The sequence below is a fragment of the Sciurus carolinensis genome, chromosome 3 (assembly GCF_902686445.1).
Source record: "Sciurus carolinensis chromosome 3, mSciCar1.2, whole genome shotgun sequence".
Lineage (NCBI taxonomy): Eukaryota > Metazoa > Chordata > Mammalia > Rodentia > Sciuridae > Sciurus > Sciurus carolinensis.
The window spans coordinates 175,569,116-175,583,838 of record NC_062215.1 but is presented as its reverse complement, the minus strand read 5'-3'; positions in this window follow the sequence as shown (position 1 = coordinate 175,583,838).

Sequence of the window (14,723 nt, the reverse complement as noted above, 5' to 3'; positions counted from 1 at the left end):
GAAAGGAGATATACATGTAATTTTTAAAGAAAAGAGTAAATTTAAAAATCTGGTATTAAAATTTCAATACCAAATTTGAAAGTAACAGTAAAAATGAATGAGGCATCTTCTCTCTCATTCTATGTCTTTTATCTCTATCCACTGGAAACAATGGGTAACCCAGTTAACAGTGAGCAGTTTTGGGGGTCCATGTGTGGTCAGGGTTGCGTGGAGAAAAGGCTGATTCCAGGTCTAAGGAGAAAATGTTCAAAAGGAGCCTGGGACATCCTGACACGTATGATTGCATGGACACCTGCTGCTGAGCCCGCCCAAAGAGGCTCCTACTGGCCAAAGCTGGGACAATTTGAGCCACAGTAATAACTGTAACAAAGTGAGACCCACCAAATGCATTTAAATCCTCATGGGTTCATAACAGTGTTAAAAAAAAAATGAACTGGTCACCTCCAGAGGATAAAAGGAACCAGTTTATTGCTTTGCAAATGGATACATAAAGGAGACGAAGGAGCATTTATCCTGCCCCTTCTATATGAGCTAGACTGCTGGATAAACTCACAGTAGATGAAAGGAAGCATCTGCTGATGGAAATAAATGAAAAAGAAATGATGGAATTAAAATATCATCATTTGGCGGCAGTGGCAGCTGAGGTTCTCTCCATTACCTCATGTGAAACGCTGGAGCAGCCGCAGGCACCCACTGGCATCTGTGTAGCACGCGCAGTCTATTTTCTCAAAGTCTATTTACTTATATATTGTGTGGAATAACAAAATTAAGAAGCAATAAAATCTGCATCAGAGTACAATGACAATATACATGTCACCACTTTGCAACTCCCAGGAAGTTAATGGACCCTGGTTCTGAGCATCAATAGTACAAATGCCTCCAAAGGAGGAGCAGGCGAACATGATGCACCCCCATGAATGAACACACCATCTCCTCGATCTTACTAGAGAAACAAGCAGATCCGATCAAACTTCCAGGTCTGGCTGATGATGAGCAGCACCTACAGAGCATGGAGGAGCACACTGGAACCACCCATGAGTCGGGGGCCAGCAGAATTCAGTGAAAATACTACAATGGCCTAAGCTCTTTAATAAAGAAACTGAAAGGAAAAGAAAGGGAGAACCTGTGGATTAAAAGAGAGGCAAAAGATGTATTATTTAAGTTGGCAAAACTGAACCATAATGTCTAGAGATGAATGCTTGAATGAGAAAACTATAAAGGAGCATAAGAAGTGGCTATGTAGCCAGGCACAGTGGCACACATCTGTAATCCCAGCAACTCTGGAGGCTGAGGCAGGAGGATAGCAAGTTTGAGGCTAGCCTCTGCAACCTAGTAAGACCCTCGGCAACTTTGTTCAGACGCTGTAAAAATAAAAAGGACTGGGGATGTAGCTCTGTGATAAAATGTCCCTGAGTTCAATCAGAGAGAGAGAAAGAGAGACAGAGATAGAGAGAGGGGAAGAAGAGGAGGAGGAGGAGAGGAGAGGAGAGGAAGAAGGGAAAGATGAGAAAAGGAGAGAAGGGAGAGAAATAAAGGGAAGAAGGAAGGAAGAAAGAAGTGGTTATATAAAAGCCAGGCAATGGCTGCTTTGACAGGGAGCTAGGGGCTGTAATAGGGACAGAGAACCCTCTAGCTCTTGGGTTACAAGAGCACTTGGGGTGTTTGCTTTATAATACTTCATTAAGCTCACTCATTCATTTGTATGTTTCAGCCCCATCTCAGTAAACACCCCTGTATAATGTGATCCTGCCCATAAGTGGTCATAACTGACTTGACCAGGGAGGAACTCAAGACCCGCTGCTGGACACAGTAGATACCTGTGGTTTACTGTTCAGCATCAATTTCCCTTCCCTTCCACTAACAGCATCTCAAATTTCTTTTCTGAAGTCTCTCCCATCTGGTTCAGGTGGGATAACCCTACCCCCAGTTGAAATCAGATTAATAAATTATGTCTTTCAAATTAAATTCATGGAGAGGTTAGGAGCACAGGTATGTGCCAACCAGTGTTACATCATTCCCTCAGTCTGTGATTGGTTAAGAGATGAGCACTTGACCAGGCTGATACAATCAGGACACCTTATGAACCTATAGAAAAAGATAAGATTCTATTCCCTCTTCTGAGTGTTGTGGGGTAAAGATGAAAGGTCTGGAACTGCTGTAGCCACTATTGGGAACTTGAGGGACAGGGCCATAGGACAAAACCAGAACTCAGAGGTACACAGAAGTTGCATTTTAAACCTGTGGGTCAATTCAATCATTCCTCTAGATTTTATTACATGAACCAATATTCCTTCCCCCGCTTTTTCTGAAATTGAGTTAAGTTTGCATTAGGTTATTTGTCCCTTGCAACTAGATGTATTTTAGGAATGTTATGGCTGCAAAGAATGAAAACCCAGCTCATGATGATTTAAACAAATACAGATATTTACAGAAAACAAGAAGTCAACAGATGACATCGGGACAGCTCACGTAGCTCAGCAGTGTCATTAAGGATTGGGGCCCTTTCCATTCTTTCATTTCATCATCCTCAGCATGTTGGCTTCTGGTCCCTATGGTTGCCACCTGACATCACAGCTGCTGCTACTCCAGAAATCACTTTTGTGATAAAGGTAGGAGGAGGAAAGAACTGCATAAGCTACGAGCCACACCTGACTCTTATTAGGCAAGAAAAAAAAAAAAAAAAAAAAAAAAAACTTTTCCAGAAAAGGATGGAGACTGGGGACTCAAGTATCTGGTGAAGATTAGCTTAGACAATCAATTAATCACTTGGGCTGAGCACATTGGCATCTGAAACAAAACTGGAATAGTCTGTTTATTTGCTTAGCAAGAATGAAGGGGCAAGTGACTTTTAGGTAGGCAATCATCAGTGCCTGCCAGTTAGATTCTGTCTCCCAGAAATGTGGAGTTGAGACTTGGAGACACTGGTCAGTGCAGCTGGCCACTGCCCAGGGAATGATGTCAGTCTTGGGACTGGCAGCCCAGACCTAGAGAAGTGGGACAGAGATCTGCAGAGACAAAGCAGGAAGGAGCAGACTGGCAGGGAGCAGAGCAGAGAGAGCAGTGGCCCCAGAGAGGAAAGGAAGAATGTGTAAGATAGATATTTTAGTTCTGGTGCCTGTCAACTCTGGCCACAAGTCCCAGCTCAAGTTCCAAATTTAGAGCACACATTTCAAGGACCTACAGCTGCAAATTCACATGTCTGCTGCCCATCCTTGGGCAATGGGATCAGATAGGGTATTCTAGGACCTATAATCTTCAGACAGCACACCTGGTTCAACTGCCATCAGGGGTATTCCTTAAAATTAATAATGGATTGTAGTGCCATTATTAACAGTGTTTACTGAGTACTTACTATGTGCTACGTACTATCTGATATGGTTGAATTGTGACCCCTGCTCCCAAATTCACATGTTGAAGTTCTAACTCCCAGTAATTCAGAATGTGATCTTATTTGGAGGTGAAGTCTTTACAGAAGTGATCAAGTTAAAGGGAGATCATTGCATAGGACGAGGTAAATCCAATATGACCCGTGTCCTTGTAAAAAGGGGAACTGAACACAAAGGGAAGATGATGTGAAGATAGAGAAGGTCAAGGGAATATGAAGATAACCATCTACAAACCAAGGACAGAGGCCTAAAACAGATCCTTTCCTCACAGCCCTGGGGAGGAACCAACCCTAACAATGCCTTGATTTTGAACTTCTAGCCTCCAGAACTGTGAGACAATAAATTTGTCATTTCAAGTCAACCAGTTTATAGTACTTCATTAGAGCAGCCCTAAGAAAGACATATAATAAATTTTCATTCATTACTTTATTTAATCCTTAGAATTAACCTTATAATGTGCCAAAGGCCACATGGAACATAAAATTTGAACTTCTCTTGACCCCTCTGCTACACCACTTTCTCAGACACCATTCATCCAGCCAATCCAGAGGAAAAAATTCATTCTCCCAGCAATGACCCTCCTACAAAGTCCGCGAAGGAAGTCTATACAGAGACAACAGAGAGAGACACAGTGGTGATTTTTATTTTTCCATCAGCACTTCAGCTCTGCTTCATGGGGAGCTGGACTGGGCCCCTGGAGTCCTCTCAGAGCTAAGAAAGGCTGGCCCAGTCAAGGACAAGCCTGCTTCCCACTGTGTTTAACCTTGGGTGCTTTGGTTCCTAGTAAAGGGTTCAATACCAGCCAACTCATCAAGAGGGAGACTGAAAAGATCTCTAGGGCCTTTAATTGATGGGCAGTGGATAAAGGCTTGAAAATGGGCAAGAAGTAAAGGTCCCTAAGGTGGGCTGGGGGAACATGGCTGCAGCCCAGGTGCAGGGACATGGGGCCACCAATGTGATGACTCAGGGCGTGTGTGAATGGCTGAGCTTGGTGCCAGCAGAGAAAGGCCAGGCTCCATGGCTTCTGGCTTTTGCAGCTGGAATAACTACCTTCAAGAGTACAAAAAATGGGGGCTGGGGTTGTGGCTCAGTGGTACAGTGCTTGCCTGGCATGTGTGAGGCCCTGGGTTTGATTATCAGCACTGTGTGTGTGTGTGCGTGTGTGTGTATATATATATAAAATAAATGTTCATTTCCAACTAAAATTTTTTTATAAAAGAATAAAAAAACTGGGGCTGGAGATGTAGCTCAGTTGGCAGAGTGCTTGCTTCAATTGCCTCAAAAGCATAAGGCCTTGGGTTCAATCCCCAGCACAGAAAGAAAAAAAAAAAATACAAAAACTGCAATGGGGCATGGTAGCACACACCTGTACTCCCAGCTACTCAGGAGGCTCAGACAGGAGGACCACAAGTTTGAGGCCAGCCTGGGCAATTTAGTGAGACCCTGTCTCAAAATAAAATGAAAAGGGCTGAGGATGTAGCTCAGTGGTAGAGTACTTGCCTAGCATGTGTGAGGTCCTGGGTTCAATTCCCCACACCTTTGGGGGAAAAGAAAATTATATATATATAGGAGACAGACAGGTGAATTCCGAAAAAGGAAAATGGAGTGACTAGAAAGAGGAGACATGAGCTGAAGGGCCAACAGTCCTGATGGTCACTGCAGGACTCAGCAGGAAACTGTAAGAGGAGTCAGATCTCTTCCACTTCAACAAGAAATGAGCCCAGACAGCAGAGCCAGTCCGAAAGAAAAGCCATTCAAGTGCATACCACAGGTTTGGTCCCCAATCCCACCTAGTCCTTCCTTTTGGGGGAATGGTGAAGTAGCCCAAGGACTCACGTCACCAAGGCATAAGATGGAGACAGGTGGTATCAACATAAGTTGCCTAGCTTTCTCCAAATGGGCCCTAGGTCATGCAAGGCTCCTGGAGGAAGAGGCCAAAGAGAGCTCTGCCCACGTGCAGAACTTTGACCAAGTTTAGCTAGTAGCCAAAATGTTTTCAGTGCCATAATCTACCACTCTCTACTCTACTACCTCTTAGTACTTCCGTCTGCCTCTCCCTGTTCCATATGCACACACTTATCTGGACCACCAAGTACTGCCATGACTTGGGAAGTCACTTAGCACTCAGGTGAACGTGGTGTCACCAGAAACCAGCAGGCCCCTCTCTGGGAAGTTCTGATACAGACAGCCCTGGCAGCAAGCTTCCTTGCCAGAAGCACCCACAGGGTTGGTGCTCTTCCAGCCATATCTGTTGTTCACACACCTCCTGCCGGTACAAGGACTGGTTTCTGGGCTGGCCCGGGTTTTTGCTACCAGCTGAGCTCTTCCAAGCAAATGTGTTCCCGTTTTCATCATTCCTGCTCAAGCAGAGGCACAGAGAACTTAGTTCATTCCTACTCTGCTGCTTATGGCTGTGTGGCCTTGGGCAGGTGACTTAACCTCTGTGAGTCTACAATGCTTCACACACAGTAATCACTCAGCAGGGGCTGGTTATTTCCTAACACCCAGAGAGCACTTGGCGTTAGGGCTACTTCTCCTGCTCAGCTTCCTGTAGCAACTGCATCAGCCTTCTGCAATTTTAGCACTTTGTTTTGGATGCCCTTGAGAATATACCTTAGTCTGCTTTGTGCTATGACAATATCTTTATAAAGAAAATTGGTTTATTTGGCTCACAGTTCTAAGGTTGAAAAGTCCAAGATTTGGGTGGCCACATGTGGCTTCAACTCGTGGTAGAAAGCAGAAGGGCAAGTGGGTTCACGTGAAAGGAACAAGAGGAGGCAGCCTCTGGAACAAAGTGCCTTCAGGTAACTGATCCAATCCCCAAGAACTGCATTAACCCCTTTTAACAACCCCATCACTTCTTAAAGGCTCCACTTCCCAAAACCACAATGACCAACTTCAGCACAAGCTGCGGAGGGAACAAACCATAGCACATCTGATGATTGCTCTGGATCCTTTAAAAAAAACACATATAAATAATATTCTTGAAATGATAAGAGTATAGATTGAGAATAAGTAGTGGTTGTTAGGAGTTAGGGATGGGGTGGCTGTAAAGGGGTAACATGAAAAATTTTTAGGATGACAGAGCAAATTCTTGATCATGGTGGGAGTTACATGAATCTATACATGTAATTAAATTACAGAGAACCATACACATATATGTGCACACAGGAATTCCTGTAAAACTTCTGAAGTCCAGAAACTTCTTCATTGTACTCATGTCAATTTCCTTATTTAGTTATTGCATTTAAATTATATAAGAAAATACTGTTGGGGGGAACTGATTGAAAGGTACACAGGTCTCTCTACTATTCCAGCAATTTCTTGTGAATCTATAATTATTTCCATATTTTAAGAAATTTTTAAAGGAAAATATATAAGTGTGTGTACAATTCTGCATATGATCTCAAATAAAATATAAAAAGGTCTTGGGATGTGACTCAGTGGTTAAGCACCCCTGGGTTAAATCACTAGTACCAAAAAAAACAACAACAACAACAACAAAAAAAAAACTGTCTTCCATCTGAGGACAGGAAATCTATAGGAAGTCTCCTATAGACAGAATTCATCTACCTCTCTGGGACCTAGAGTGTTGGACTTTCAAAGTCATTTTCTTGTTCCAAGTTCACACCACAATTTTTCAGATAAATAACTCCAATTTGGAGAGGACCTTAGCCACCTCCACCCCTAGGGCCAGGCTCTGCCTTTGCCCAGAAAGTACTGCTAAGACTCTGGTTCCAGCACCATTCCCTAGGCATTCTGATGCATTGCTGCCCTCTGCTGTTCATTTCAGGAAGCACTTATAAAACCAAAAAATAACCATCCTAATAGGAAAAGGAGAAAGGACAAGTAACAAAGTTAAGAAATGCAATGGGATAATCAGCCTATAAAAAATAGTTACTCTCATTGGTAACTCAATAAATGCAAACTAAAACACAAAGGAGATGTTCTCCTCTGAGGATGGAAAAGATGACAAATGTCTAGTGCTGTCCAAGGCTAGGGCACATGGCTTTTCACAAGAGGGCAAAGAAAGAAAGTGACCACATCGGCAGGGGACCCTGTACTCAAAAGAAGCAGATTCTCTGGCCCAGGGACAGGAAGGGTCCACACTCTTGGCATCTGTAAAAAATGGAGGCTCTGGCACCCTGCTGTGAAGTTCTGGCTTCACAACTTGGGGGGATGCAAGTTTGCAAGGTCTTCTGGGAGTTGTTCGGTTCTATGTGCCAGTGGCCTCAAAATTCTAACTACTTTGAACCTCAAACAGTCCATTTATAGGAACTTTTCTTAATAAATTTGTCTATTAGGTGAAAAAATTACAATCAGATCAAATATTGCCATGTTCTTAGGCAAGGTGCCCCCATTCTGCTCCCAGAAAACTGACCAGGTGACCTTCCTATAAACTCAGGTCTGCCTGACATCCTCTCCTGTTTAGTATCCATCTTCATCTCCCTACAAGAACAAAAGCTCTGTGTAGTTAGAGATGCCATCTATTTTGTCCAGTGCTCAGAACAGTGCCTGATGTGCTAGAGGCACAAATACTTGTTGAATGAACCAATGAATGATCCTAAGGGCTTCTGGTCTAGTCTGGAGGGAAGTGGGAAAATAAGGGTGATTGCTGCCCAATATTACAATGGCAATCGCCAACCATACTGGAATGGTGTTGGATTCAGGGAAATATTCCTCTTTCATAATAGACATCTCAGGGAGGCAATACTGTGGAGCAGCTGAGAGCACAGACCACCCACTTTCCCTACAGGTTATATCACCTCTCTGACCTCATCATAAAAGAGCCATAACAACTCGTGCTTTGAAGGGTTAGTGTGAGATCTGACTCACGTAAAGTGCTAACTAAGCACAGTGCTCTGAAGAGCAGTGTCATTTAAGAATGTTGTATGTATCTGTGCACAGGGAGGAGGAAAACTCACTTCTCTCCTCACAACACTTTTGACCCAAATGAATGGATTTTCCACACCAAAGTGAGTTTCCAATTTTTAGTGGACCAACTGGGTGTCTTTTGTAGTTTAATTCTGAAACTGAGTACCTGCAATTAGCATACATCCTGCAAGCATTTAGTCCCCAAAACTGTTTCCACTTCAGATGTGAACTATAATTTCAATGAAAGTACTGGTTACCCCACTCCCATGGGATGCGGCCATAAATCTGGGGTTCCCACAATCCCCTCCTTGGGTTTGATAATATGCCCTAACAGCTCCCAGAACTTAGGGACACACTTTATTATTAACGGTCCATTATGAAGGAGACCATATAAATGAATATAAATGAACAGCCCTTGAAGAGGTGCACAGGATGAGGTCAAGCAGGGTCTCCAACACAGGAGCTTCTGTGTTCATGGCATTGGAGTGCTCCACCCTCCTGGCATATAGAAACATTTACCAATCCCCAAAGTGCTCTGAAGCACCTGCTTTAGGATTTTATGGAGGCTCCATTACATGGGCATTAAAGCATTGACCACTGATCAACTCAATCCCAGCCTCTCTCTACTCCCTGGAGGTAAGTGGGGTGGAGCTAAAAGTTCCTACCCCTGAATTACACAGTTGGTTACTTGGGCAACCAAATACCATTCTGAAGCTGTCTGGGGGCTCATTAAGCTACACCTCCTTGTGAGCTGGGGGGTGTAACTCAGGGGCAGAATACTTGTTCAGCATGCAGGAGGTCCTGGGTTCGAACCTTAGCACCACAAAAAAGACAAAAGGTAGGATGTCCTTGTGATGGAAATGCTATCTTGACTGTGCTGTGGCCACACAAACCTACAGAGGTGGTTAAAATTATAAGACTTTAACACACATACAAAGATAAGTAAATCTGAATTTATCTGTGGAGTCAGTGTCAATATCCTGGTTGACATATGCTAGTTTTACAAAATGTTAACACTAGGGGAAGATGAGCAAACTGTACAAGAAATCTCTCTGTATTATGATCACATAAGAAGCTATAATTATCTCAATAAAAATTTTTATGTGATGCTAGGGATGGAATCCAGGGGCTCATGCACGCTAGGCAAGTACTTTACCACTGAACTATATACACTCCAGTTCCCCAATTTTAAAAAGAATTCTAAGTCTCCAGATAGCACCAAATGTCCATGTGAGCTAAATTATCCCTTGATTAAGAACAAGTGTTATAAACAAAAAAGTTCTGACTTTTGGGGTATGCTCCTCGAACCTGAGGGACTGCTGTACTCAGATACCTGGTGGGGACGGGATGGACCTAGGACAAGAAGGGGAACAGGTGGAGATAGATTTAGTCTGAACAAGAAGTGCTGGACTAGAAAGGGGCTGAACCCAGGACCAGGGAGGAGGCTGGCTCAGGGCATAGTGCTGCCTCCAGGAAGACAGCAGATCCAGGAACTCCAAGGGGTGACCAGCAGGGGAGGAGTGAGCTGCAGCCTGAGGCAGCCAAAACATGCCTGAGGAGCTGCAGTCCAGATGGAACAGCCGTAAATGTGAAACACTTGCCCTTCCACACCAGCCTTCAAAGATGTCTGACATCCAGAATACACGTATGAACTTCTATATGAGTAGAGATATTTTCAGGGTCACTTTTTTGGGGAGGAGGGTAATGGGGACTGAACCCAGGTACACTCGACCCCTGAGCCACACCCCCAGTCCTTTTTTGTAGAGCCTCCCTAAGTTGCTGAGGCTGGCTTTGAACTCACAATCTTCCTGCCTCAGCCTCCCAAGCCACTGGGATCACAGGTCTGAGCCACTGTGCCCAGCAGAAGGTCACTTCTAATAAAAGAAAATACTGGGGGCCTGGGGTGCAGCTCAGTGGTAGAGTGCAGGTTTAGCATGCATAGTCTGAGTTTGGTCCCTACCACCACAAAAAAAAAAAAAAAAAAAAAAAAAAAAAAGAAAGAAAGAAAGTAAAAAGAATAGATCTAGAACACTCTGGACGACCAGCTGTAGAATGGCCATACAAACTGGTATACTCACATGATGGAATTCAGAGGTGGCATTATACTCACTCATGCTGAGTAATATGCCACTCCAAATTCATGCTCAAACAGCAGCTTTTATCTTCCTAACTGATCTGCAGTCTGGGGGAGGCTAGCAGAGCTGCCCTGCTCTATTTGGCACCAGCCTTGAGGATGGGGGGGCTGGACCTGAAGGCCCACTCATCCCCACTTGGTGCTCTGAGGACTCCTGGGGCATCTCTCCCCACCCCTGCCTCCCCAGGATCTCTCCAGTGAGGCAGCTTCAGCCAAATCCTGGGACTCAAGAAAGAGAGATAGGTGGATGCTGGAGCATCTTTTCTAACTTAGCCTCATGTCACTAACCCTGTACTCAATGGTAAGTGTGTCACTGAGTCAGGGGCAGTGTAATCCCAGTGACTTGGGAGGCTGAGGCAAGAGAATTCCAAATTCCAGGCCAGCTTCAGCAACTTAGTGAGACCCTATCTCAAAATAATAAATAAAAAGGGCTGGGGATGTAGCTCAGTGGTGAAGCATCCCTGGGTTTAATCCCCAGTATATTACCAAAAAAATGTTGGGCCTAGGGTTATGGCTCAGTGGTAGAGTGCTCGCCTAGCGTGTGTGAGGCACTGGGTTTGATCCTCTGCACCACATAAAAATAAATAAATAAAAGTATTTTTAAAAAGTCACTGAGGCTGGCCCCTACACAAGGTGAGGGAAATCTGGCGATCCTACTGTGGTAGGAGTGCCCAAGAGACACTTTAAAATGACCACATGGCAAGTTGTTCATTATATAGTAAGAGAACACAGCAAAGTATGGACAGACCGGCTGAGTTGGCAGCTTCTCTGCCACCCACTCACATCCAGTCCTGATCCCTGCCGGTCCCAGCCTCTGAGAGGTAGGGCAGTGCCTGAACTTCAAATCCCATAGGACAGTGGTTATGGGTCGGGCCTGAGTCACTCTCAGATCCGGGTCCCAGCTCCAGACAACAAGCCAGGACTTGTCCCCTCAACAGCAGGTCAGGAGCTCTAACACTTCTGGCCTTGAGAGTTACTCTGAGAGTGAGCTTACCATATTTACCCACACCTGCTCCAAGTTGGTGCTCATGTGCTAGCTACTCTGCCTGGACAAGCCTAAACTGGCACAGACCCACCCCTTGGGAGCTAAGTCCCTGGTGACCATGTTCTCGAAGACAGAATGCCTCTGGCAAGGACTAGTTTAAGTCCCGACAAGAGCTGAGCGGGACTCCACATTCCAGAGCTCCTGGAAACCTCAGAGGCTACTCCACCCACTCTGGTCCAGAAAGCAGCTTCAACAGTTCCTGTGGGACCCACGCGTGGCCTATTGGAAGGTGTTCTGTGCTGAGCACCTCACCAGGCACATCATTCTTAATTAGCACATCTCATGAATAAATCATGATCATTCATCTTTCCAGAAAATGTCACTGAGTTTCAAATTGATAATAGTAATACACTTTAAAATTTCTTTTCCTGTTTTTTTCTTTTTCTGTGGTGCTGGGGACTGAACCCAGGGCTTCTCCTCGCCTATGCTAGTGCTCTACCACTGAGCTACACCTGCAACCCTTAATTAGGTTTGACAGGTATTTCTTCTTTTGCATTGTATCAAAATCTTTAGATTTGTAATTCTGATTTTGCCAATTTATTTCTACATTTGCCTTTAACATTTCCTTCCTTCTACTTTTCTTAATGTTTTCAATTTCTTTGGCTACATCCCTAGCACATAATGTGTATCTGAAGAGCATCCTGAATAAACAAATGAGTTTTCAAATGCTCTAAGTGGCAGAAGAAATAGAAAAAGGATTGGTTCAAACAATAAAAGTAGAATGGTCAGGATGTGGTGTCTCAGATGAGACAGGGAGGAGTTAAGGATGAACCCCTGGTTGTGGCTCAAGTAAATAGCTGTTTGGACTGAATGTGCTGGAACTTTTGACCTAGATTCACACGTTGAAGGACTAACCCACAATGCGACTATATGTAGAGACAGGGCCTTTTAAGGCTAAATGGATGGGAACTAATGTGACCAGTGTCCTTTTAAAAGAGACATGAAGGATGTGTGTCCCAGAGAAAAGACCATGTGAGGACACAAGAGAAGGCACCACCTGCTAGTCAAGAAGAGAGGCTCAGAAGCTCACCCTGCCAACACTCTAATCTTGGTCTTTCAGCCCCAGAACTATGGGAAAATACATTTGTTATTTAAGCCATAGGAAACTAATTCTCTTGGATGATGGGTATCATTTATTGACCACGGCAGAACCGGGAGGTGACAAGTAGAAATGCTAACTAGTCACATTGGTAGAATGAGCCAAAGATGGAGATCTGGGTGTTATAAATGGAACTGGAGCCAGGGGAATGAATCATACAAGCTGTGGAGACTGTATACAAGTAGAATAAGGCCACAGCAGAACCCTGGAAAATATCTCTTAACTGGACTGTAAAGGAGGTGCCCTATAGAAATTTTAGAATAGGTAGAGGAACCCAGGAAACTCAGGAGATTAGGGCTAGGGGAGCAAAGAAAACCTGCAGTGGGCTCACCAGAGCCTCTGCAAGATGACCAAGCCAGAGGGAGGATGCAAAGCTCAGCAAGCTGGAGGTCTCGGTCAAGAAAATGATCTGGAGTTGGCCAGTTGTCAGTGAGGCGGAAACAGACAAAGTACAGACAAGTCTCAAGGAGTTTGGTCACTGAATGGGGAAAAGTTCAGTCATTAAAGGCTGGAAAGAAACATCAGATTCAGGGAGGTGAAATTCTTGACCATAGCCAGCCACTAGAGGCTGAGGGTGCAGGAGTAAAGACTTCCAGGAGAAAAGGTGAAGTGGATGAAGAGGAGGCACAGGTGGATAAAGTGTACTCACGTGGAAGGAGGAGAGTCTTTTCCACTGTGAAGAACAAAGGAGGCGAGGATGGATGGAGACGAGAAACTGCAGGTTTCCCCAGTTGGTGTTCTCTACTTTCCCTATGAAGTAAGAAAGTATGATCATCTGCTGCAGTGACAGGGGTATGATGGGCTAAGCCACTCTCAGAGAACAACCCAACTCTGTGACAGCTGTGGGGAAAGAGTGAGAGCTCACTAGAGACACATGATGGATGCCTCACAGCTAAGGCTGGCGCGAACAAATCCACAAAGGCACTGTCTGCAGCTGTCTGGAGCAAGGAGGAAAGGTAAGTCACCAAACTGATTCACAGCTCGGGAAGGGGGGGAACACTGGGGAAAACAATGGAAGGATGGGCACAAATGGCCCCAGGGGGAGTCCGGGTCTTTTCCTTATCGACTTCATCCTTAACCAAGGACAGTGGTTCTCATCCCTAATCATGAGATCCAACATTCCATTTTTATTATCAACAGCATCCACCTTTACTGTCCCAAGATCAAGTCAGTGACAACCTACTCAGCAGACATAAGTTTGAAGTTCAGGTGCCCTAAGGTGACATAAAGGAGATGCACAAGGTTTACAACATGTATTCCAAGCCGCACATCTCAGGTGCAACAAGAGCTGACTTTCTGAAGGTGTCAGATGCTCATGGCTCTACAGTCCCTGGGGAGCCACAAGAATATGCAGACAGCCCAGGAGTGCTACACTAGACAAATAACCATCAGTAGCGTGATCGTTCCTTCAGGACCAGTAAAAAGTCAACCAACTGCCATTTTTCTAAAAATGCTTGAAGTCTCAAGCTGTTAGAGCAACTTGATGCACAGGAACTAGAATGTTTAGTTGGGTTTGTATGACCTGACACTTTATCCACAGTTCTCCTCTTAGCTTTTTTGGTCATCCATCACCCCCAACTCAAAGTTTGGAGAGTCAGAAGTTTGCGGGGAGGAGAATCCCACTGTTGTTGGTGGTCATCTCCAATTTGGGACACAAGAACAGCCTGTATTGGCTTAATACCTTCCAGATGTTACACAAGCAGGGCCATAATGACTCATCTGAACAGACAGTAAGAGGAAAAGGGGCATTAGGAGGCAGAAAGCTCAGGTAAAGGCTGTGGCTTGGACCAGCCGCAGGCACTTCCATGAAGCTGATTCTGTTTAATATGGTGGCATCTTCTTCCCTGAGCTGTTCCACTGTTGAGGACGTCTCTTCTGAATGTTGCATCTGTAAGGCACTCTGCACATCAGACCTAAGCCCAGTGTACCAGGTGGGAAACTACAGTTTGGAGGCGAGGCCTTTCACTTGAGTCAATGGCATTCCAGCTGAGCCCCCTGCCTCATATTCTCTGCTTCCTTATGAAGTGGCTAGGTAAGTTTGGGAAGTACAGGCTGAGGCATGTGTGTGTGTGTGTGTGTAGGGGGGAGGAGGGTATCCATTAAAAGTAAGACAAGCCCTCAGAGGAACAAGCAGGGAGAGAGAAAGTACAGTCAGCTGGAGAGTAGACTACCTAGAATGCCACG